At 37.5% G+C, this 23,877-nt stretch overlaps 1 long non-coding RNA gene across 1 annotated transcript; it reads left to right on the top strand.

Annotated features, from left to right (window-relative positions):
- The first annotated feature begins 1,652 nt into the window (after positions 1-1,652).
- LOC132124269 (uncharacterized) lies at positions 1,653-17,911 on the top strand. Its single transcript, XR_009426739.1, has 3 exons — positions 1,653-1,837; positions 15,867-16,006; positions 17,369-17,911. It is a non-coding gene; the product is annotated as an uncharacterized LOC132124269 (long non-coding RNA).
- The last annotated feature ends 5,966 nt before the right edge of the window (positions 17,912-23,877 follow it).

The raw sequence follows: 23,877 nt of genomic DNA, 5'->3' as shown, positions 1-23,877 counted from the left end.
TGCCAATTTAGCTTGCTTAAACAAGTCTTTGAACTCTTTTATTGTGACTCGTCTGTCACGGGACCAGGGTTCCGCATTGAAAGTGCAGTGAGCTACCGAACAAGTTTACTACAGTATATCAGAAAAGCCATAAATACAGACCTGTTTTCTTTATCTGATGCAAACCTCAATATGTATTTTAGTCAGTTTGATTAAGATTATTGTAGGGGACCTGAACATTATTTTGGCGGCAGGCTTTGCCCTGAAGGGTTCAGATTCTGAGCTGTCAAACAAACATCACTGAGGTTTGAATCCCTAACACAATGACATAGTATGTTAATTCTAAGATCAATCAGGGAGCCCAAGCAACTTTTGTGGATGCCCTCTTGTCTCATCACAGCAGAGATTGCATATTTCATATATAAATGGGAATGCTGTTCTCTGGAAAGACAATTTATGATGGTAGTGACAGATAACTGAAGTACAGTACATTAAACAAAGATTTGGCCACAAGAGAGGAGAATGATGCTCAATTTATTATAGGTCATAACATAGTGCAGCACTGTGCACGGAAACAACCAAAATCTTTATTAATCACTATTTCTACCCTGTAATCATAATTTGGGGAATTAAGTTGTCTGTGTTTTACTAGTGTCCATTTCAGCTGCAATCTGAAGTAAATTGTATAGGTATGTTACTGGAGTACAGTGAATCAGTAATTGGTAAAAAAAAATATAGGGAAACCCTAACGTTTATTGTGGTTAGCAGAGTGATTTTTTGAAGCTTCTTTGAATATGTGTGCAGTTGGATGCATGCATATTTGTTTGAGTGGCGTGATAGTGAGGCATTGCTACATCCTGAAATGGACTTCCTGTGGTAATGCAAACAGGACACACTGTTCTCTTTTTCAGCAGTGGTTTTAATGACTCATAAGCATGCAGCCATGGAGGGATATCCCTGCTCCGTCCCTCCCACTAACACACACACACACACACACACACATTCATATAAACACAACCCCAACTAACCCAACCCAACCAAACCCAGACCTGCCTTGATGATTCACTGCAAAGGAACGGAGCCCACAGCGAGTGGTGGGTGTGTGCTCAAGTGTCTGTCTTCTGTGTCCTTCAAAAGCACAGCTTTGTTTAGTGATGTTTATGTTGGCTTGGTTTCTCTTATGTAATCGAGGATTAATTACAACAAATAACATTTTTATTCTCAGAAATGTTTAGCTCATGTCTGTTTTGGGTGAGCATGCCATGTGCATCTCAAACAACATTAAACAACATTATTATTTTATTTTATTATTATTATTGTTATTATTATTAATATATTTTTATTATACATGCATTTTTCAAGATAAACTCAATCATCTATACATACATTTTGTACTTTTAAAAATGTATTTCCTGGACTACAAAACTAATTAAGTTTGGAGTAATGAATGAATGAATGAATGAATGAATGAATGAATGAATGAATTTAATAAGGATACATTAAACTGAAGAAAAAAAACCTGACATTAAATAAATTCTTACATTTTAATCGTACATATATATATATATATATATATATATATATATATATATATATATATATACTTCCTTTTCATGAATGATTAGTAGTTTGAAGTTCACACTGGCAACAGTTATCAAAGGCATATGGCCGTTATAATAAAGGCTGTTCGCTGTGCCAACGTTTCTAACACATGCAGCTTCCTGGAAGGGCTGATAAATGACTCCTGCACAATTTTTCAAGGCTATTAACTTGAGTGTCTTTTTATTCAGTCTCATTACTTTTTAAACAGCCATAGGAAGTCACAAGGAGGTTTCTAAAATCCAAACATCTCTGGAAGGTATTTAAATACGGCATTTTTAACTTTCTGTAAATGGCTGGCAAAAGAGAGAGCACGGTCGCAGCATAGTTTCTGTCAGCTCGGCGATGAGACTCTACAGATCGTTAAATCTGAGATTAAATGAGAGCTTTCCTTTTCTCTGTGCTGTGACAAATGCTTGTCTAACTGATTTCTGAGAAGTGAATGTGAAAGTGTGGTCCGGCACTGTAGAGCTTGTGTGTGTGTGTGTGTGTGTGTGTGTGTGTGTGTGTGTGTGTGTTTGTGTGTGTGTGTGCTCTTGTTTTTGTGACATATCAGGACTCAACTCTGTATAATGACATGGGTATGACACATGTATTACAAGGAGAGGGTGACTTATGAGGACATAACCCATGTCCCCATTTTTCAAAACACTTATAATAAATCATACAGAATGAGTTTTTTTGAGAAAGTAAAAATGCACAAAGTTTCCTGAGAGGGTTAGGGTTAGGTGTAGGGTTGGTGAAGGGCGATAGAATATACAGTTTGTACAGTGTGTGTGTTGGCTGCAAACAGATTGTCTGTGTAGCGCTGTGATCATCTGGAGTCAGGGCCACTGGCGTCTCCAAGGAGATAAACTCAAAGAGACACACACAGACTCTTTTGACACACCGTTTCCTGTGAACTGTGTGACAGTCAGAAGAATTTCTTGGAAGTGAGATATTTTGTTTTGTGATTACAGTTGTGATTGTGCAGTTAGTGCTTACATCAAGTGCTATGGTGGTACCTTTATTTAAAATATAGTGATAATGTGTGTGTTTTTTTAAATAAATAATAAAACAGCATCATTCAAGGACACATATTTATATCTGCAGAGGCTTTGATGAGTGGTGCATGAAAACCATGTTGTGAGTGGCTGTCTTAGGTGTTTTAAGTGATTTTTTTAGTTGCTAAGGAGTTGCTAAGATACTGTGGGTGGGTACCATTGCTTTGGTGGTTGTATTGCTGTGTTTATGTCCTTAATGATTGTTAAGCTTTTAACAATCAGCATGGAATGAGAACGGTGTGCATAACTTGTATAAGCGATGACAATGTTTCTTAGCTGATATTTGCTAGACTGTTAAGTTTATTTATTGTATTTCTGTGGAATTTACATCCATAAACTCATTTGTTCGTTCATTGGTGAAATTGGCAATTAAAACTATTGGAATTAAACTAAAACATATTTGTTAACTGAAATGATGCTGAAATAAAGTATAAATATTAAATTAGAAATGGTGAATAGGCAACTAACCAAATTAGGTTGAAGTTGAAGCACCAACATGACTGGAAATAAACTGAATACTTGGGAAGAAAGAAATTACCAAAACTGAACTTCAACTCAAATAAATAATAATTTTATATATATATATATATATATATATATATATATATATATATATATATATATATATATATATAAAAAGCTAAATATTAAGTAGTACAGGAATAATAATTGTAAAAAAGTGCTGATAAAAAAGTAGTAAATTAAGAAAAAGTTAATTACACAAGACGAAGAAGCCTCGCTAGTTTAAGCAAAAGACAATTATTTGCTTTGACAAAGTTGCCATAGTGATTTCAGCACACTGCTATGATGTCCATTATTTTATATTGCCAAAGCAGCGTACAAGTGTATAAGCAGCAGCAGACGGAGTGTGAGCAAAGCTTTCCACCACACTGCCCTCTCTCACATACATGTTCCTTCCTCAGGCTTTATAAATAGACATTAGTGAGCGAGACTGTCATTTCTGGATGGGTGTTTTGTAATAAACACACATCACCATGGAGACCTTTGTGTTTCACCGCTCTGATGGACGATTACAGTAACAGTGCGGGGAAATCTCGGGATTCCCTTTCACATTACTGCAGTCACATGCTCTGACTGAGGTTTCCCAGCTAACGGTTGTCATGTTTATGAAATCATCTAGTTTGCAGTTAAATGCTAAATAGCAGCAAAAAAAAAAAAAAAAAACGCTTACTGCTCCAAAAAAAAAACAGCTAAACTGACAGTCCTTCAGCAGCGGCGATGAGCATGTGATTTAAATTTGTGGCTGGAAAACATAATTTGTTATGGTTCAGGGCTTTGGTTTACAGTAGGCCCAGAATCAATCCAAGTTTTGCTGCTGAAAGGATTTCAAGCAGCGCTGTACTTCCCCAGTCACACTTCGGTTATTTGTCTCAAGGCATTGGTCCAACATGGCAGATGGCCACGGAATGGCAGACATGAGCAGAGGAACGAGACTCTGGGAGAAAGGAAGAGAGAGACTGGAAGGAACAGACAGATGATCTGAATCTCACACTCCGTTTCTGTGAGGCGGCTGAACTGGACCATTATCAAGATAGCATTATGTACTCAAGCTAACACAACAGTCTCCAGTCAGTTAGTCACCAGCACTCCTCCTGATTCCTGTCGCTACTGTCTTATAGTTGACTAACACACACACACACACACACACACACACAAAATGGTACAATAAAATGAACGTTAAACAACCTCAGAACTTTCATCCAGGTTCCAAATTATATTATATTATATTATATTATATTATATTATATTATATTATATGATATGATATGATATGATATGATATGATATGATATTATATTATATTATATTATATTATATTATAACCCGAATTCCGGAAAAGTTGGGACGTTTTTTAAATTTTAATAAAATGAAAACTAAAAGACTTTCAAATCACATGAGCCAATATTTTATTCACAATAGAACATAGATAACATAGCAAATGTTCAAACTGAGAAAGTTTACAATTTTATGCACAAAATGAGCTCATTTCAATTTTGATTTCTGCTACAGGTCTCAAAATAGTTGGGACGGGGCATGTTTACCATGGTGTAGCATCTCCTTTTCTTTTCAAAACAGTTTGAAGACGTCTGGGCATTGAGGCTATGAGTTGCTGGAGTTTTGCTGTTGGAATTTGGTCCCATTTTTGCCTTATATAGATTTCCAGCTGCTGAAGAGTTCCTGGTCGTCTTTGACGTATTTTTCGTTTAATGATGCGCCAAATGTTCTCTATAGGTGAAAGATCTGGACTGCAGGCAGGCCAGGTTAGCACCCGGACTCTTCTACGACGAAGCCATGCTGTTGTTATAGCTGCAGTATGTGGTTTTGCATTGTCCTGCTGAAATAAACAAGGCCTTCCCTGAAATAGACGTTGTTTGGAGGGAAGCATATGTTGCTCTAAAACCTTTATATACCTTTCAGCATTCACAGAGCCTTCCAAAACATGCAAGCTGCCCATACCGTATGCACTTATGCACCCCCATACCATCAGAGATGCTGGCTTTTGAACTGAACGCTGATAACATGCTGGAAGGTCTCCCTCCTCTTTAGCCCGGAGGACACGGCGTCCGTGATTTCCAACAAGAATGTCAAATTTGGACTCGTCTGACCATAAAACACTATTCCACTTTGAAATAGTCCATTTTAAATGAGCCTTGGGCCACAGGACACGACGGCGCTTCTGGACCATGTTCACATATGGCTTCCTTTTTGCATGATAGAGCTTTAGTTGGCATCTGCTGATGGCACGGCGGATTGTGTTTACCGACAGTGGTTTCTGAAAGTATTCCTGGGCCCATTTAGTAATGTCATTGACACAATCATGCCGATGAGTGATGCAGTGTCGTCTGAGAGCCCGAAGACCACGGGCATCCAATAAAGTTCTCCGGCCTTGTCCCTTACGCACAGAGATTTCTCCAGTTTCTCTGAATCTTTTGATGATGTTATTCACTGTAGATGATGAGATTTGCAAAGCCTTTGCAATTTGATGTTGAGGAACATTGTTTTTAAAGTTTTCCACAATTTTTTTACGCAGTCTTTCACAGATTGGAGAGCCTCTGCCCATCTTTACTTCTGAGAGACTCTGCTTCTCTAAGACAAAGCTTTTATAGCTAATCATGTTACAGACCTGATATCAATTAACTTAATTAATCACTAGATGTTCTCCCAGCTGAATCTTTTCAAAACTGCTTGCTTTTTTAGCCATTTGTTGCCCCGTGCCAACTTTTTTGAGACCTGTAGCAGGCATAAAATTTTAAATGAGCTAATTAAGTGGATAAAAGTGAAAAATTTCTCAGTTTAAACATTTGTTACGTTATCTATGTTCTATTGTGAATAAAATATTGGCTCATGTGATTTGAAATTCCTTTAGTTTTCATTTTATTAAAATTTAAAAAAAGTCCCAACTTTTCCGGAATTCGGGTTGTATATTATATTATTAAAGATTGAGATACTTGTTTGTGGAATTATTTGTGGAATTAGCTGAAACAATTACACCTTAAAATAAATGTAAACCTATTTATTTAAAAGAAAAAAAAAAAACAGTTTGTTTCATCATGACATAGGGGTGAGTAGATGATGACTGAATATAATATTTTAGGTCAACTGCTCTTTGAGGGGGTTTTGTGAGGTCAGCATATCAAGCGTCACTTTAACCAAGACAGTTTTCTATTTTTAATAGAAACACCAGTCCAAGATGGAAAATCCCTCTTGTTTGGGCTGTAAATAAGCCCAGCATTAGTGAATCACTTCTGCCTGGAAGGAAATGTATAGACCCAGAGACCCATGAATGATCCCCAAGGAACTCTAAAGCTCTGCTCCAAAACAGTGAACTGTGTTACTGTCTATTGCCTACATGGAAGTGAACATTCTAATCAGCATTTGAAACCAATAATAATAAAGAATCAGCAAGTAACATTGGAGATATATATATATATATATATATATATATATATATATATATATATATATATATATATATATATACACAGTACAGACCAAAAGTTTGGACACACCTTCTCATTCAAAGAGTTTTCTTTAGTTTCATGACTATGAAAATTGTAGAGTCACACTGAAGGCATCAAGGGCTATTTGACCAAGAAGGAGAGTGATGGGGTGCTGACCCAGATGACCTGGCTTCCACAGTCACCGGACCTGAACCCAATCGAGAGGGTTTAGGGGTGAGCTGGACCGCAGACAGAAGGCAAAAGGGCCAACAAGTGCTAAGCATCTCTCGGGGAACTCCTTCAAGACTGTTGGAAGACCATTTCAGGTGACTACCTCTTGAAGCTCATCAAGAGAATGCCAAGAGTGTGCAAAGCAGTAATCAAAGCAAAAGGTGGCTACTTTGAAGAACCTACAATATGACATATTTTCAGTTGTTTCACACTTTTTTGTTATGTATATAATTCCATATATAATTCCACATGTGTTAATTCATAGTTTTGATGCCTTCAGTGTGAATCTACAATTTTCATAGTCATGAAAATAAAGAAAACTCTTTGAATGAGAAGGTGTGTCCAAACTTTTGGTCTGTACTGTATATATATATATATATATATATATATATATATATATATTTTTTTTTTTTTTTTTTTTTTTTTTGTATATTATATATATATTTTTTTTACAGATTAGCTTTTGGAGTAACCTTTACATCTGAAGTGCAGCTATTTTGCCCTGAAATGCTGTCTAGATAGGCAGGTCAAAAGGTTTTGAAACAATGCTGAGGTCTTGTCTATATGTTTATCTAGAAGCGTGTGAATGAAAGCATCCTTGATGAAGGAACTCCAAATATTCTGTGCATTTGTTCAGGAGATAAAATGAGGGTTGGGGGTTGGGCGGGGGTGGATGTGGGGTGGGATCAGCAAGAAATTGAATCACAACAGCAACTTTAATAATATCTATTTTACAGCTCACATATGAAAGGAAATGAGTTTCAAAGGTGAGGTCATGCTTCAACTGTCACTTATATTTGATAGCTTCCACACATGCGAGACATGAATGCTATTTTATACATTAAAGAGAGATGTGTTAATGTGTGCTATACCCTACCTCACATGCAATGTAAATTCTACCCAAGAGCAATACAGAAACACATTTAAACACTTTTTTATGTATTTTTTTTTCACTAGCCACAACATGAAAATATACTCTTCCAATTGGTTTTGGCGTTAATATATATAAGCGGAATTGCTTATCACTGGTGGAACATTGCATGTGTAAGGAACACAATTCCAGATGCTCGGAGCTATAGCTGCTTACTTATTAGGAATGTATATGTCATATTTCAACCTCAAATTAAGAGAGAGAAAAAGAGAGGGAAAGAAATACAGAGTTCTTTTTTTCACATCGTAATATTATAATTACGGTTATATTTGTGGGGTATTAAAGTTTCCTTTTATACTTCAGAAATAAGAAATATTTGTAAATATGATAATTTTGACATTAATTAACAACCCCAACCCCCCATGTTTTACAAAGTCATTAAAAAATCTCTACAAAAATGTATTTATTATTATTTTTCTTTGTAGTAATTAGTTTTTTTTTTTTTTTACCAATACTACAGAAATAAAAAAATATTTAGTTGTGGGAAAGGGATGAAAAATAAATAGATAAATAAATAGATAAAATAAAAATAAAAATGTATATATATATATAATTTGTTTTATTTAAATGTTACTGCCAGTATTATTAGCTTAAATGTCTTTTACTGTGGGGTGAAATATGATCCAACAATGGTATTGATAGTTTTGTGTCATTTACATAAATACAAAAATGTAAAAGAAAATCTCTGCAAAGATATCTCTGTCTGCTGATTCATTCAGATAACATTCATTTTGACTACATTTAAATTCACTGAATTAATAATGGGCCAATGATTTTGATCTATTTGTAGATGTTGAATAATTTACTATAGGCGTAGCTTGAGGGATCAGGTTTCCTAATTAAAAAAAAAAAAAAAAAAAAAATTCAGAACACACAAAAACCATCATTGCATATTTGTGGTAGTTTGCACTTCTGGCACATTTGTGTAACTTTAAGAGATCTGCTTCAGTCAGCCGTAAATGCCAGAGTCTGAGCCTCTGCGCTCCGTGGTGCAACACCTCCTGTATTCCTCCTAATGGGCAGATAGGCTCTTTCAGGCCATTTTCCAGTGTAATACACAGTGTGACACTGTAAAGGCTAAAGTTATTTGGTGGTATGTGTAATAACCACCGTTCAGCCATTTTTCTTTTTTTTTTTTTACAGATGAGAGTCAAAAGCAGTGCTGCTCAGTTGTAGTGTTTCCTTTCTCTCAAAACTATAAAAAGCACAATCAAGCTCCTCTAGAAGTCTCTAATCTGAGATACCTTTTTAAAACAGTGTTTTCCGAGCTGTATTAATAAAAAAAAATGGGACCCATTTGTCAAACATACCCAGAACAAGAAAAAAGACAGTGAGATTGTGTGGTTGAGAGAATGGGTATCAAACTGAGATCTACAGGAATAACATTCAGGATTGTTCACACTGCAGCTCACTGATGAAAGGCCCTGGTCTGTAGAGTAGTTGAAAAGAGGCGTCAGTCCATCTCTGTCCTTGATGTGGCTTGTGTTGTCTACACAACATGCGGGAATCTGGCAGAACTTGTCCTGTGATCATGATGTCCTGGAATGTGCAGGATTGGTGTGGTCTGGCTTTGTTTCTAGGAATTTAGGAGTCATCCTGGGAACTTAATGTTTCTCCTGCAAGCCTGTAATTTTCACGTAAGTAAAGCATATGAGATTTAATCAGCCATATTGTCCACATTTGTCTGAGTTAAATACGTGTACATAGACTTAAAGAGTAAGCCAGTGTTGACTTTATTTGTGAAATTTTGACTAACATACATAGGTCTATATATATATATATATATATATATATATATATATATATATATATATAAACACAAATATACAAACAGACAATATTTAATATTTCAATCAAAGAAATGTCACTGTCACTGTCATGGCCACACCAGGCTCATCCACCACTCAGCACTCAATCACCAGAATTCTAATCAGTAACATCTGTCACGGATCATCTCATCACCCAGTCAGCACTATAAAAGCACACAATCCTCACTGCCTGGGCTCCCTTTTGGATAAAGGACTCAAAAAGATGTATGCTCTACTTGCGTGTGATCTCCTACGTACCTCCTAAGCTTTCCTCTCTCTCCTTTGATATCCTTCCTCCAAACCTGCTATACTCACCTGTCCCCAGCTCCTGGCAATCTCCATCATCTCATCAGTCTTTTGTGTGCTCTCCACTTCTGGTAAAACAAAAAAAAAACTCATCAGTATCTTCATTAGTTCACCCAAGACTGTCTATTATTTACTTGAACTCATCTGCCATTACCCATTGCTACAAAATGCTAATAAACACACACGTTGGGTTAAATTTCCATCTTGTCTTTTATTGTTTCCTTCATCCTTGTATAATCCTGCTATTTTTCTTGTGTCTTGTTATTGGTTGATTTGGTCATGTGGTTCTTAGTTCTGTTTTGTGTTGTGTCGTTGTCTTGATCGTGTTCTTGAAGTGTTCCTTGTTTAGTCATTTAGTGTTGTGTATCAATTGCTCTCATGTTGCTGTTGTCTTTAGGCTAGCTTTGTTCATTTAACAGTTCAGTTTGTTCATGTACGTAGACAAATCAAGTCATGGTCTATTTAGTTTATTTGGAAATAAATCTGTATACGAGTTCTACTTCATCTTGTCTCGGTGGATTTATTACAAGTATTTATTGTTTTGTAACTGCTTTGAGCACCTTTGAATTAAAATTTAAATAATGAAACGCTAAATGTAGGTAAGTGTGGTTTCCTGAATTTTTTATATGTTGTCTATTTTATGAATGTTGAACCTTACTAGATTTTGTTTAGCTTCGTGGGTTACAGCATACATTTAAAATTATATTTTGGCCATTTATTTTTTGGCCATATGGGGAGTTCGGAACAACATGAGGGTGTCTAAAATATTTTTTTTGTTACAACAGACTCTTGCTGGTCATGCTCCTTGTTCAAACTGATGAGATACAAATACAAGCAACTCAAGTTGTGTAAAGTGTGATGTGGTCTTTAGTGACTAAAACCAGCTCAGATTACAGGTACACAGTAAAAAATAATCCATCTTTGAGTCATTAAGTTTAAACCCTGTTCTAGCATGGTTTCTCCTTTAACCTTTGACCCCCGAGAGCACGACCTTCACCTCAAAACTGTCAAACCTCTCCACAGGAGGTATGAGACAGTAACATGACAAAACACATGTGTTGAATGACCAGCTTCTTTAAACTGAGCACAGCAAGGGAAATATAATGGAATTTTACATGCTGCTGCTGCATACTATAATTTTCTAGAACCCACTTTAGAATGTGCCATATCTTAAGTCAAACAATCCACATTTAATGCAATTGTAAATTTGTGTACATTTGTATATATTACAATTACAAAATATCCTATTACTCATTTAGCAGATGTCTTGACTTGTGATTTAACTACTGTATGGTTGGAGTCATTATTGCATTCCCTTGATGTTTGATATTTTCTAATATAGTGCTACAAACCCTTTTGTTCCGAAACGGGACACTGATGGAGACGAGGATATCAGGAAGTTAGAGAGAACACACCTCAAATTCTGGTTTAAATAGTCTTCATCAGACAGACCGTCCCCACCCACAGAGCACTGCTGTCCAAACAAACAACTTGGGCTGTGTGGTTTCAGAAGTGTGGTTTCAATCCCATTTGTTTGGCTAACAATGGCTTATCAACATTGTCATATCAATAACCTCACACTGCCCTTTTACAATTTTCCTGACTCTAAACTTCATCACAATCCTGAAAGTTGTGCAACATATTTTTACCTCACATCAGGGCAGTATTGGAAAAGCTATTTTGAAACTAATTCAAGCTATAAGTTAATGGTAACTACAGTAATGTTCTTTAAATGGGAAATACACAGTATATTATCTTAATGTATATCTAATATTGTCAACAATATTATTTGATAAAAATACAGATATGTTTCGGATATGTAATTAGAGATGTACATGTGGGACAAAACATCTAGATTTGTGGCTACAACATTTTGCGTTGCATTGCTACTAATTGGAAAAAAAGTCGATAGTTAATGCTAGCTACAGTAAGCTAATGCTAACTACATTAAAGCTGTTTAAAAGAGCATCTTGCTATTGGATTAAATAGAGATAAACATTTCATTTTGTCTCAATCTATTTTGTCACGCTACATTGCTATGCATAAAAAGTAGCTTGTTGCTGTAAAAGCTAGGATTTTTTTTATCCCAACTCAGCTGCTGTCATCTTAAGCTACTTTGAAAATTCCACTTCTCAAGATATAAGCTAATGGTAACTATACTAGTGCTATTCAAATTGACAATACCTTATTATCAGATGTTGTTAGGGATGTTTATTTGTTACAAATACATAGCATTTTGTCACAATAACATTTTATTGTGTTGCATTGCTACCTGTTGCTGATAAGTTGCTTGTTGCTGTAAAAGCTAAATTAATTTAATGCAAAATAGCTGCAGTCATGTCAACCTACTTTGAACATGTCACTTCTTAAGCTATAAGCTAATGCTAACTACAATAAAGCTATTTAAATGGGCTGTATCTTACTATTGAGTGATTTTTTTTTAATTAGAGATATATATGTTGTACATAAACATCTCATTTTGTCTCCTTTGTGTGTGTGTTACATTGCTACTCATTGGTAATTTAGTAACTTAATTTGCTTTAGTTACTTTGGAACTGATTTTCAATTCTATAAGCTAATGCTAGGTACAATAAAGTTATAACATCTTACCATTCAATGATCCATGATTTGATTTTGACAAGGAAATGGACTAGTGATGAAAATTGTCAAAATGTGTACGAAAGCGTGAAAGTATGAAAGAGAAGTAACATTAAGTTCACCACAAAGTAACCGTTTTGAGGTTATCTGAGGGAAACTATGAATGTAATTGTTCGAACCTGTCAATGTGTTACGCAATAGTCTTTGACCCAGATCACAGCTCTCTGGAGTCTGTACTTTTCCATTGCTCTTTTGCGCCCTGGGCAGCCTGTTGAGCTCTATGGTTAGTTGAGCTTCTTTGCCCGTAGGAATTATAAAACTTTAGTGCAAAACGCTGACACATGAAAGTTGAAGATATGAGTTATTACAGGCTAACACAAGTCACACAGAAAAGATCTTGAATATCTCTCAATCTGCTCTGCATCAACCAATTATGATGGATGGGCCCTTGGGCAGAAAAATAATTAGCAAATCACAATGGGGAAGGATGCAGTAGTAGAACAGTGTTTTCTCAACCTTTCTCGTCCCCCTACAGCCCCCATCAGTGAGTCTTTTGTACCTCTAAATTGACACCAAACCAGAAAGGTCTCTTATAAATATGAATCATATAGCAATCTCAATAAAATGCCCGTTATTCAATGATCCATTACGGTTATACCAAAATCAATCAACACTCAACTAAGCAACAAAAACTATTATTGTTTGAGTTTGAGTTTTTTCCTAGTGGAGTACATATTCTCCTGTTTGGGAATTGGTTATTGCTAAAAACTGTGAACATCAAGGTAAAGAATCAGTTGTTCAAACAACTTCTTGATTGGCCCACCAGTCAACAGTGCTGAAGTACGGAAGGAGTAAGTCTTGAGTTTGAGTCCAAGACCATATTTTCATATTTTCATGCTTTTAATCTTGTCATGGACTCGGGAGCATTTTGACTTGGTCTTGACTCGACTTGGGATACGTCTCTATGCCGGTTCATGCATATGATCCATTCTGTGCAGAGTTTTTGTGTTTTTTTTTGCACAGTTTGCATGACACCCAGACTTTAAATGAATATGTTCAGTGTCTGAATCATTCAGACCCTCTTCTGGTCTCAGTCTTGTCTTGGATTCAACCTACTCAGAACTGGGTTGGACTCTGACTCCAATGAGCTGGTCTTGACCACCAGTTAGGCTGGTCTAGTTTGATGGTTTGAGAGGGGTTTTAGGCTTCTCAGCTGAACATGAACTAGAACAACTGAAAACCAGCTTGACCACGCTGGTAAACAAGTTCAACAAGTTTAAACCAGTTAAGGCTGGATAACCACCTTTGGCTGGTTGGCTGGTCTTTTTAGCTGGGAAAAGAAGTGCAAATATGACCACCTCCTTATAAATCACAAGTGAAGAGCCATACTTTAGGAGTCATTCATCATTTTCTTAAAGGACGCTTGCTCTTTGTAAGGCACTGAGGTTATGGGGTCATGGGTTGAGTAATGCAGCCAGATCTTTTGCTCCCTTGAGGCAGATTCCAGACATCCCTTGAGGAAAACAGAGAGAGTGAATGTGGTGAGAAACATTGGTGAACCTCTTTTACTCTTTTGTTCTATCCCTGACCTTCTTGTGTCCAACCTGCTGGTATTGACCGTGTTGGGAGCGCTTACATGTATACAGACACGCTATGCCCATTTGTCTTGCATTGAGTGACGGGTCAGTTCCTCATCGTGGCTTTTAATCCAGACTCACTGTACGGTCACAGCTGTTTTTCATGATGAAGAAGCTTCATGTCACCTCCTACCTGATTCCTCAGTGCCATTTCTCACCTGTCAATATTTCTAATCAGGGTTCGTTGATGAACGAGGTCTCTGATGTTGACCTTATTCTGGGGTTGATGGTGTCCCAGAATTGGTTTAGATGTTAAGGAATATGATGCCTCATGGTTCTTAACAGGATAGTTAAATCATTTACTCTGCCTCAAGTCATTCCAGACCTGTATAACCTGCTTTCTTCAGCAGGAACTATATGTATATATATATATATAGTTTCTGTCGGACGTGTCTGATTCGAGAACCGAGGAGCTGATGATACTGCGCATGTTGATTCAGCGTGATGCAGACTGACACAGAGCACATCTGAACCGAATTGATTCTTTTGGTGATTGATTCTGAACTGATTCTGTGCTAATGTTATGATCTCTGTCCACTGGAACACTATCGCTTTTAATTTAAAACAGGTTATTTAAAACAATTATTTATCAAACAGATGGAATTAGAAATAAAGGCCTGCCTCTAATTAAAGCCTGCCTCAAATAAAAGCCTGTTACCTTCTGCAGTTCAGGTAAGTAAAGGCCCCGGCTTTTTATTTTTATTATATATATATATATATAATATTTTTATATTATAAAAATTTCCAATCTTCTATTGTCCAATTTTGGTAAGCCTGTGCGAATTGTAGCCTCTGTTTCCTGTTCTTATCTGACAGGAGCGGCACCCGATGTGGTCTTCTGCTGCTGTAGCCCATCTGCTTTAGGGTTCGACATGTTGTGCATTCAGAGATGGTATTCCGCATATCTTGGTTGTAACAAGTGGCTATTTGAGTTACTGTTGCCTTTCTATCATCTCTAACCAGTCTGCCCATTCTCCTCTGACCTCTGAAATCAACAAGGCATTTTTGTCGACACAACTGCCGCTCACTGGATATTTTCTCTTTTTCGGACCATTCTCTGTAAACCCTAAAGAAGGTTGTGCGTGAAAATCCCAGTAGATCCGCATTTTTTTATATTCAGACCTGCCCATCTGGCACCAACAACCATTCCACATTCAAAGTCATTTAAATACCCTTTCTTTCCCATTCTGGTTCTCGGTTTGAACTTCATGTCATCTTCACCACATCTAGATGCCTAAATGCATTGAGTTGCTGCCACATGATTGGCTGATTAGTGATTTGTATTACCAAGCAATTGAACAGATTTACCTAATAAACTGGCCGTTGAGTGTATTTGTCTATTGTTAGGCCAATGCAGTTTATGGATTAACACATTATAGAGAGTAGTAGTTTGAGGACTTGTATGTCAAACTATTTTGCTACTTCTGGATCCTGAAGCAAACCAGTTGAGAACTACTGGTGTAAATCTAATTTTGAACAAATGAAGTCAAGCCTACAGTGTTGCCGTGCAGACTGCAACCAAATACATAGCAATATCTGAAGCTCTTTAATTCTTGAGAGGTGTTTCGTGGATCCTCTGTGATGTATAATGATTAGCTGAGTGGGGCTTTTCCCCTGCTGGTAGGGTCATCGCTCTGATCAAAACCTTCTTGTAGAGCACACACTTAGTCAGCAGGACCACAGACATTCTGCATAATCAGCATTTCAAAGCAGCGCTGTCAGTATCTCTCCAAAGCTGAACTGTATGGCTTTCATTTGTCTGGGCCACACAGGGTCAAAATGAAGAGTGCCTGCAGATGACATCAACTTTGCCAAGGGGGTTCCGGCTAGAGGAGGTTCTCTTTGAGACGGTGCAGGAATGACAGGACAAGAAATGTGACTTCAAAGCTTCCCAGTAGGCATCTGGAAGACAGTAAGTTTTTCAATAAAAGCATTTTAATAAGAATGCATGGTGACTTCACCAGACTTATTTAGAATAAAAATATTCAACTGAGAAATTTTAGCTGCATTTAAGGTAATCTATGGAGCTATTTCAACAGAAATTGCACTGGATGTATAATTCAGTATGTCCCAGTAATGTGGACCTGCTATAAACTTGGGCTGCTAGGAGAACATAATGAAAGGAATTGCCTCTCATTTCTAACTCATTGTGATCCATTGTTCCCCACTGCGTTCAGCACCATATGTAAAACAATCCAGTCCTTTTACTAATTTATTTTTACATGCCTTCAATATCAATAAATGTTTAATGGAAATCTGTATAGTCAGAGTAGTGATTTTAATGGGTGGAATCTCTTTAGGGTGTTATTAAAATAGTAGATCACTCCAGCATGGGATAGCTCGGCCTTCATATATTATTGTGTACTATTTAAAGTCATAATTTGCTTATGGCCTGAAGGATAAGACCCGGTTTGATGAAATAATTGCTCTGACAATGGCTAAATTCCAAACTCAGCCTTATTATTATTATTATTATTTTTTTATGTAACATCCTCAATCTCATTCTGCCACTTTCCATGAAACAGAGCTACTTTGGCACCTGATGATTTATTGAAGCACACTCTCATATTTTACAGTATGTTGTGAGAACTAAGAAATAATTTGGATACCCAATTAAAAATAAAACCCTACCCTCCTTTAGATTGGAGCTTTTGTCCTGTTTCACCATTGAGGTCTTGACCTTCCTTATTGTATCCAACAATGCAAATAAAATAACAGTTCAATAACCTATTTAATTGATGATTGTAGTACAGATTGTTTTAGATTTAATGACAATATAATTATTATTAAAATGTATTTATGATTAGCTACAAACTAACAGCTCTAAGCAACAGTTTTATTAAATAAATAAATAAATACACAAACAATCAAATACATACATGCATACATAATATAACATTTTGTCATTTTAATGTTAATTTAAGGTTTATTGCTCAACAATAACAAAACAATCAATCAAATCAGGGTTTTACACCAAATTTAGACTTTAAAGTGAATAAAACATGACAAACCTCATAGATAACAAACATACAATAAAGCAGCTTGTAAAATATTTATTTTTACCTCCCAAGGTTAACTGCCTGGTTTCGCACACCAAAATCTTGCAGTGTTTTAAGCACTGTTCTGTACCCTATTCCTAGAAGTGCCTTCTGTTCATAATTAGCATTGTGCAATAAACAAACTGCACTAAAAACGGTACAGCAGTTCTGACATAATTTATTTTAATTAACTTGTTTCATCACTAATTTTTCTTTTTTTTTTTTTTCTTTTTTAGGATTCCCTGTGAAAATGCCAAAACTGGCATCATACTCTCATCATCCAGACTTCACTTCCTTATTAGATGGCAGTTGTGTTATTAAGATGAAACCCATACTCCACCAGCATTGTTGAATAGAGGACTTGTAAATAATAGATAGCTTATATGGTCCCATCAAGGCACAGAGAGAGCAAAAGATGAAAGTGATTTTCACCATGCATGCACACCGCGGTATTCCATTGACTTTGAGTTGACATTTGATCTGAAAGTAAAGAGATAATTTTGACATCTGCTGCTGATCAAAGCATTGGATGGTGAATTGTTTGCCTTGTAGTTCTCTATGTGGCATCCCCATCTAAACAGGTATTCCACACTGGACCTGCTACTATCATTAGTGAAGGTTAAGACTGTTCCCAATACACTTCACATATTCAAAACCTATAATCATATGCAGATACCGCAGTCCTTAACTGCTTCATAACCAAGCATACAGTACATACTTATTATTTCTCAGCTTCGCTCCGACGTTAACATTAAATCAAAACCTACTCAGAAATTATTCTGTTTTTTTTTTTTTCACATAAGGAAACTTTCTTAACCATTCTTAATTTTTGTTTTCATTTGTCAGAATAAAATCTGCTCCTCTTCTAAAACAACTTTCTTTTTCGGCTGATCTCATCTAGGCCAGGTCTTACTGTAACTAATAGCTAAGTACCTATTAAGACAATATTTTAGACCACTGTTTATGCCGTTTTTAAGCAGTCATTCGGCATTCATCAAATATCTTTCGAAAACATGTAAATGTAATAAAATGTAATAAAAAGGTGTAATGTAATAAAGCTAAAATTACATTATTAAATATCAATTAATAATAAATCATATTATTATAATATTGGATATTTATATTTTATGTTAATAATTATAATATCCATTTTTTGTTACATATACATACATACATGCAAACATACCTTGGGCTGTCAAGCTATTAAAGTGCTGTTAATTTAATAATAAATAAATAATAATTAATTACACAATGTGCTAATTAATCACAAATTAATCATGTTTAAATTTTAGCTGAGCAATTACCCCCCAAAAGATCATTTAAAGTCATCATTGTGTTAAACGATAAAAGCATTTAATAGACTCTTCCAAAAAAGTAGCATTAGAAAGAAATATTTTTTATTCAAAATATAATTTATTAAACATAAACCCTAGTTTTCAGAAGCTGCTTTTGAATTGGCATTTGGGTATATTTACCAGACTGTTAGATGTGGCATGAATGCATGTACACTGCAATTAGAATCTCATAATTAATGCTATAAGATCAATGGGTTTCAAATGGACATTAATAGGGTTATATATATTTATTTATTTTTCCCGTCACAAATTCATTAGCTTGATTTGTGTATTAGCTCTTCAGAAGAACGTGCCATCAATTCGTTGATATTCACGTAAGCTAATCTAAATGATGCTTGCTTCACCAAGATGAAGCTGCATTGATAACAAATAAGCATGTTAATTCGTCATATGTCTTTTTCTGTCCAAAATGTGCAGGCCAAGTTTGCCACGCCGCACTATCAACATTTGATATATGATCAAACTTGGTATTTACCATCTAAATTGCTTCTCCACAATGCTCAGATGATGACAGTGATTAATCCACTAAAGAACTGAATCTTCTTCCTTTAGTATGCTTCCACATTCTCAGCCACCCATCCAAGACTTAAAGGCAACATTTGTATTCCCCGTGAGCGGTTTCCACGCCTATTTGATGATATTACCTCCAAGAGCGAGGCCGCCGGACAGCCGCTCGCACTGTGTGGGCTCCAGTTTTAATGTCATATATTTTCTCCCTATCATCTTATCATTACACTATTTAATAAATGTGGTGTGAGCACACTAATGTTCGATCATACATCAGAGGCAGCTGACCCAGGGTCAGTACACCGGACAGTGTCCAGGATCCCGCTTCTCTTCCTCCCCCCACATCTCTTTATTTCTCTGTTTATTTTTCCCTTAGGTGAGCACATTTTCACAGCCTCTCTCCTGGACTATTACATACTTTGTACAAAGGCTGCTCCAAGTATAAAGGTCATTGGCAGAATAACTATCAGTCATGAGCCAAAAACTTAGCAGGAGTTTGTTCTACTAGAGAGCCATGTCTGTTTTTCTTGATAATAATAATAATAATAATAAACTCTATTTGATTTCTTTGTCCAGGATAGAGATATATAGACATGGGGATGTGTATTGGACATTGTTTGCTGTTTGTGAGTGTGCTAACATTTATATCTTAAAATCCCAAAGGTCCCCATGATGACAACCATTTTTAAAGGAATAGTCTACAGAAAATGATTATTTACCAACCAACCAATTTTTTTTTTTTTTAATTCAACTGCAGGACACAAAATCTGATTTTTTTTTTTTTTTTTTGAAGAATGATGATGCTGTTCTTTTCCATGCAGGAAACTTATGATGATATAAGGAAGTTTTTTTTTTTCCTGCCACGTGATGACAAATAAATAAACAAATCAATCAATTAATCAATCATAGCATATTTCTCGAGATTCAAAAAGTGAGAAATGTGACAATTTTTTTCACAGTTAACACAGAACAGAAGTCATATGAGCTAATGTCATGGGGCTCTTTGTTTTACTTTTTTTGGATGTGAAAACAGTAATATTTCATACAATGTGACTAATTTGTCTTATTTTCCAAAGCTTTGATCATATTAAAACGTTGGGCTTTACAATTCAGTATAGATATGGGTCATACCTGTATATGTTCATCAAAACTTATAACATGTCTTGTGATTTCGCCATCATAACTTCTTGTGTCTTTTTGGCATCTTATGACTTTTGTTCTTGCTTGTTCATTTTTAATATTTATTCTAAAAATCTCTTGCATGGATAAAAACAAATGTACGCTCCAAACACAGAAATAATGGCAGAATTGTCATTTTGGGGGGAAATTACTCACTTGAAGGCACTAGCGAAGGCTGACAGGAATGCATAAGATGAAATCTGAGGGTGAGCATTACATTTACATTTAATCATTTAGCAGACGCTTTTATCCAAAGCGAATTACAAATGAGAACAATAGAAGCAGTCAGGTCAACAAGAGAACAACAACAGTATACAAGCGCCATGACAAGTCTCAGTTAGTCTAGTATAGAACGCATAGCCATTTTTTTTTTAAATGAAAAGACAAGAAAAGGAAAAGTGCTAGTATTAGTTGGTTAAGTGCAGGCGAAAAAGATGAGCCTTTAGATGTTTCTTGAAAATGAGTAAGGACTTCCACCAGCTGGCCACAGTCCAGGAAAAGGTCCGTGAGAGTGATTTTGAACTTCTTTGGGATGGCACCACAAGGCGTTGTTCACTTGCAGAGCGCAAACTTCTGGAGGGCACATAAGATTTAACCAGTGAGTTTAGATATGTTGGTGCCGTGCCAGTGGTCGTCTTGTAGGCAAGCATTAGTACCTTGAATTTGATGCGAACGGCTACTGGTAGCCAGTGTAACCTGATGAGGAGAGGAGTAACGTGAGCTTTTTTTGGCTCATTGAAGACAACCCTCGCTGCTGCATTCTGGATCAATTGCAGAGGCTTGACAGTACATGCAGGAAGGCCCGCCAGGAGAGCATTACATTAGTCCAGTCTGGAGAGAACAAGAGCTTGGACAAGAAGTTGGGTGGCTTGCAATGACAGGAAGGGTCTAATCTTTCTAATGTTGTATAAGGCAAACCTGCAGGACCGGGTTTTTTGTAGCAATGTGGTCTGTGAAGCTTAACTGATGATCCATCACAACTCCTAGGTTTCTGGCTGTCCTCGAAGGAGTAATGGTTGACGAACCCAGCTGTATAGAGAAGTTGTGATGAAGCAATGGGTTAGCTGGAATCACCAGGAGTTCTGTCTTCGTAAGGTTAAGCTGAAGGTGATGGTCATTCATCCAGCTAGAAATGTCTGGCTGGAGTTGGGTGTCATCGCTTCTGAATGACAGATCCTAATGACGTTATGTAGATGGAGAAGAGAAGTGGTCCAAGTACTGAGCCTCGAGGAACCCCAGTAGCAAGGTGTTGTGACTTTGAAACATCACCCCTCCAAGACACACTGAAGTATCTGTCAGAGAGGTAGGGCTTAACCCACAGGAGTGCGGTTCCAGAGATGCCCATCTTTCTGAGGGTCGACAGGCGAATCTGGTGATTAACTGTGTCAAAAGCAGCAGACAGGTCCAGTAAGATGAGTACTGATGATTTTGAAGCTGCTCTTGCTAGTCACAGGGCTTCAGTCTCAGTTGAGTGGCCACTTTTGAAGCCAGATTGGTTGCTGTCCAGGAGGTTGTTCTGTACAAGGAACATAGAAAGCTGGTTGAACACAGCTCGCTCAAGTGTCTTTGCAATGAATGGAAGAAGAGATACCGGTCTGTAGTTTTCAAAAAGCGCTGGATTTAGAGATGGTTTCTTGAGCAGTGGGCTTACCCAAGCCTGCTTGAATGCTGAGGGAAATGTTCCAGAGTGAAGAGAGGAGTTGATAATGTGAGTAAGCGAAGGTATGACTGAAGAAGAGATCGCTTGAAGGAGGTGGACAAGTATTAGGATGATTGGAGAGGAGAAGTTTGGAAACGTCCATCTCTGAGAGTGGGGAGAAGGAGGAGAAATAGTGTGCGTCGGTCATTGTGAAGTTGTCCTCAGTCTGCGGTGTGGAGAAATGGTCACTGATGGTTCTTGTCTTATTTGTGAAGAAAACTGCAAAGTCGTCCGCTGTAAGAGTCGATGGAGGAGGTGGTGGCGGCGGATTAAGAAGAGAAGAGAAAGTCTTGAAGAGTGTCCGAGCGTCACAACAGTTGTTAATTTTGTTGTGGTAGTAGGATGTTTTAGCCGTGAAGACATTTGCAGAGAAGGAAGAGAGGAGAGACTGATACACACTGAGGTCGGTAGAGTTTCTTGATTTCTGCCATTTCCTCTCTGCAGCTCTGAGTTTAGAGCGATGTTCACAGAGAACCTCGGACAGCCAGGGGGCAGATGGGGCGGTGCGTGCTGGTCTAGACAAAAGTGGGCAAAAGCTGTCCAAGCAAGATGTTAAAGTGGAGCAAAGAGTTTCCGTAGTGCTGCTCGTGTCCAGAGCTGAAAACAGAGAGTGCAGGAAGTGAGGATGAAACCACAGAAGATAGGCGAGATGGAGAGAGTGAGCGTAGGTTCTGTCGAAAGGTGACCTGCGTTGGAGTGTGAGGCACTTCAGGAGTAAGTGCTAGGTTAGCAGTAATGAGGAAGTGGTCTGAGGACTGAAGAGTTGTCCAGAGAGCAACAGCGTGTGTAGATGAGGTCCAGTTGGTTGCCTGATTTGTGAGTCGCTGTAGTAGACACTAGCTTGAGATCAAATGAGGTGAGCAGAGTTTTGAAGTCAGCAGCCTGGGATTTATCTAGGTGGATGTTGAAGTCACCAAGCAGTACCAGAGGAGTACCATATTCAGGAAAGTTTGATAGCAGCACATCCAACTCCTCCAAAAAGTTTCCCAATTGACCTGGGGGACGATTAATGACCACAAAGTGGATTTTAACAGGGTGGGTTTCAGTAATGGCAAGTGATTCATATGAACCATTACCTGTAGGTGATGGCTGAAGATCAAATTTCCATTCTTTTGATACAAGGAGACCCATACCTCCACCCCTCCCAGTAGTACGAGGAGTGTGGGAACAAATGAAATTAGTGGAGAGGGCTGCAGGGGTGGCAGTATCTTCAGGTTTGATCCAAGTCTCAGTCAGTGCCATGAGGTTGAGACCGGAATGAGTAGCAATAGAAGAAATGAAGTCTGCTTTGTTAACTGCAGACTGGCAGTTCCAGAGACCAACTGGAATAGAGAGCGTAGTAGTAGAGGTCAGAGGGACAGGCCGTAGGTTTGTCAGACAGGCCTTCCTGCGATGTACGTAGCGTGCTCTTCGAGTGTTAGTAGTGATAGTAGAGATCTGAAAGCACATAGTGACTACAAGTGTTAGAAATATTTGAGAACAAGTTATACAAAAAGTAAAGAAAGGGGGGAAAAGCAATAATCAAGTGCCCTGTCGGTGTCCTTGCTCGGTGGAGTCACGCAGGTAGAGTCGATTGTCTTCACACTCGTCGGTCTTCACACGAGGAGGCTTCACATGAGGGCTGCCTTGACCGCTGCCGCTGTGAAACCTACCGCTTTTGTATTTGCCTGATTACCTGATGCACCACTCTGCACTAGATTTATGGGAAAAGCAAAACACTCATAAATACCCATTCGCACAAACACACACACAAATGTATTCTTGTTCTCGGTTGGATGCGTCTCAGCTGTCAAACACAGAACATGTCCTACTGCCTTTTCATGATCAGTCACCAAGTCAGAGGAGATGTTGCATGCATGTGTGCCGCTGTGGCGTTCGTCTGCGTCTTCACTCTCATGTGTCTGTCGTGATTGTCTAAGGACAGGAACAAGGCAAGCAAATCAAAGAGACATGGTCCGCTACATCGCAGAGTACAATTGCCCACATTATGGGGTGAGCTTAAATG

This window comes from Carassius carassius, chromosome 42 (assembly GCF_963082965.1).
Source record: "Carassius carassius chromosome 42, fCarCar2.1, whole genome shotgun sequence".
NCBI lineage: Eukaryota > Metazoa > Chordata > Actinopteri > Cypriniformes > Cyprinidae > Carassius > Carassius carassius.
The sequence above is the reverse complement of the archived record's forward strand: the minus strand, read 5'-3'. Positions and strand labels throughout refer to the sequence as shown.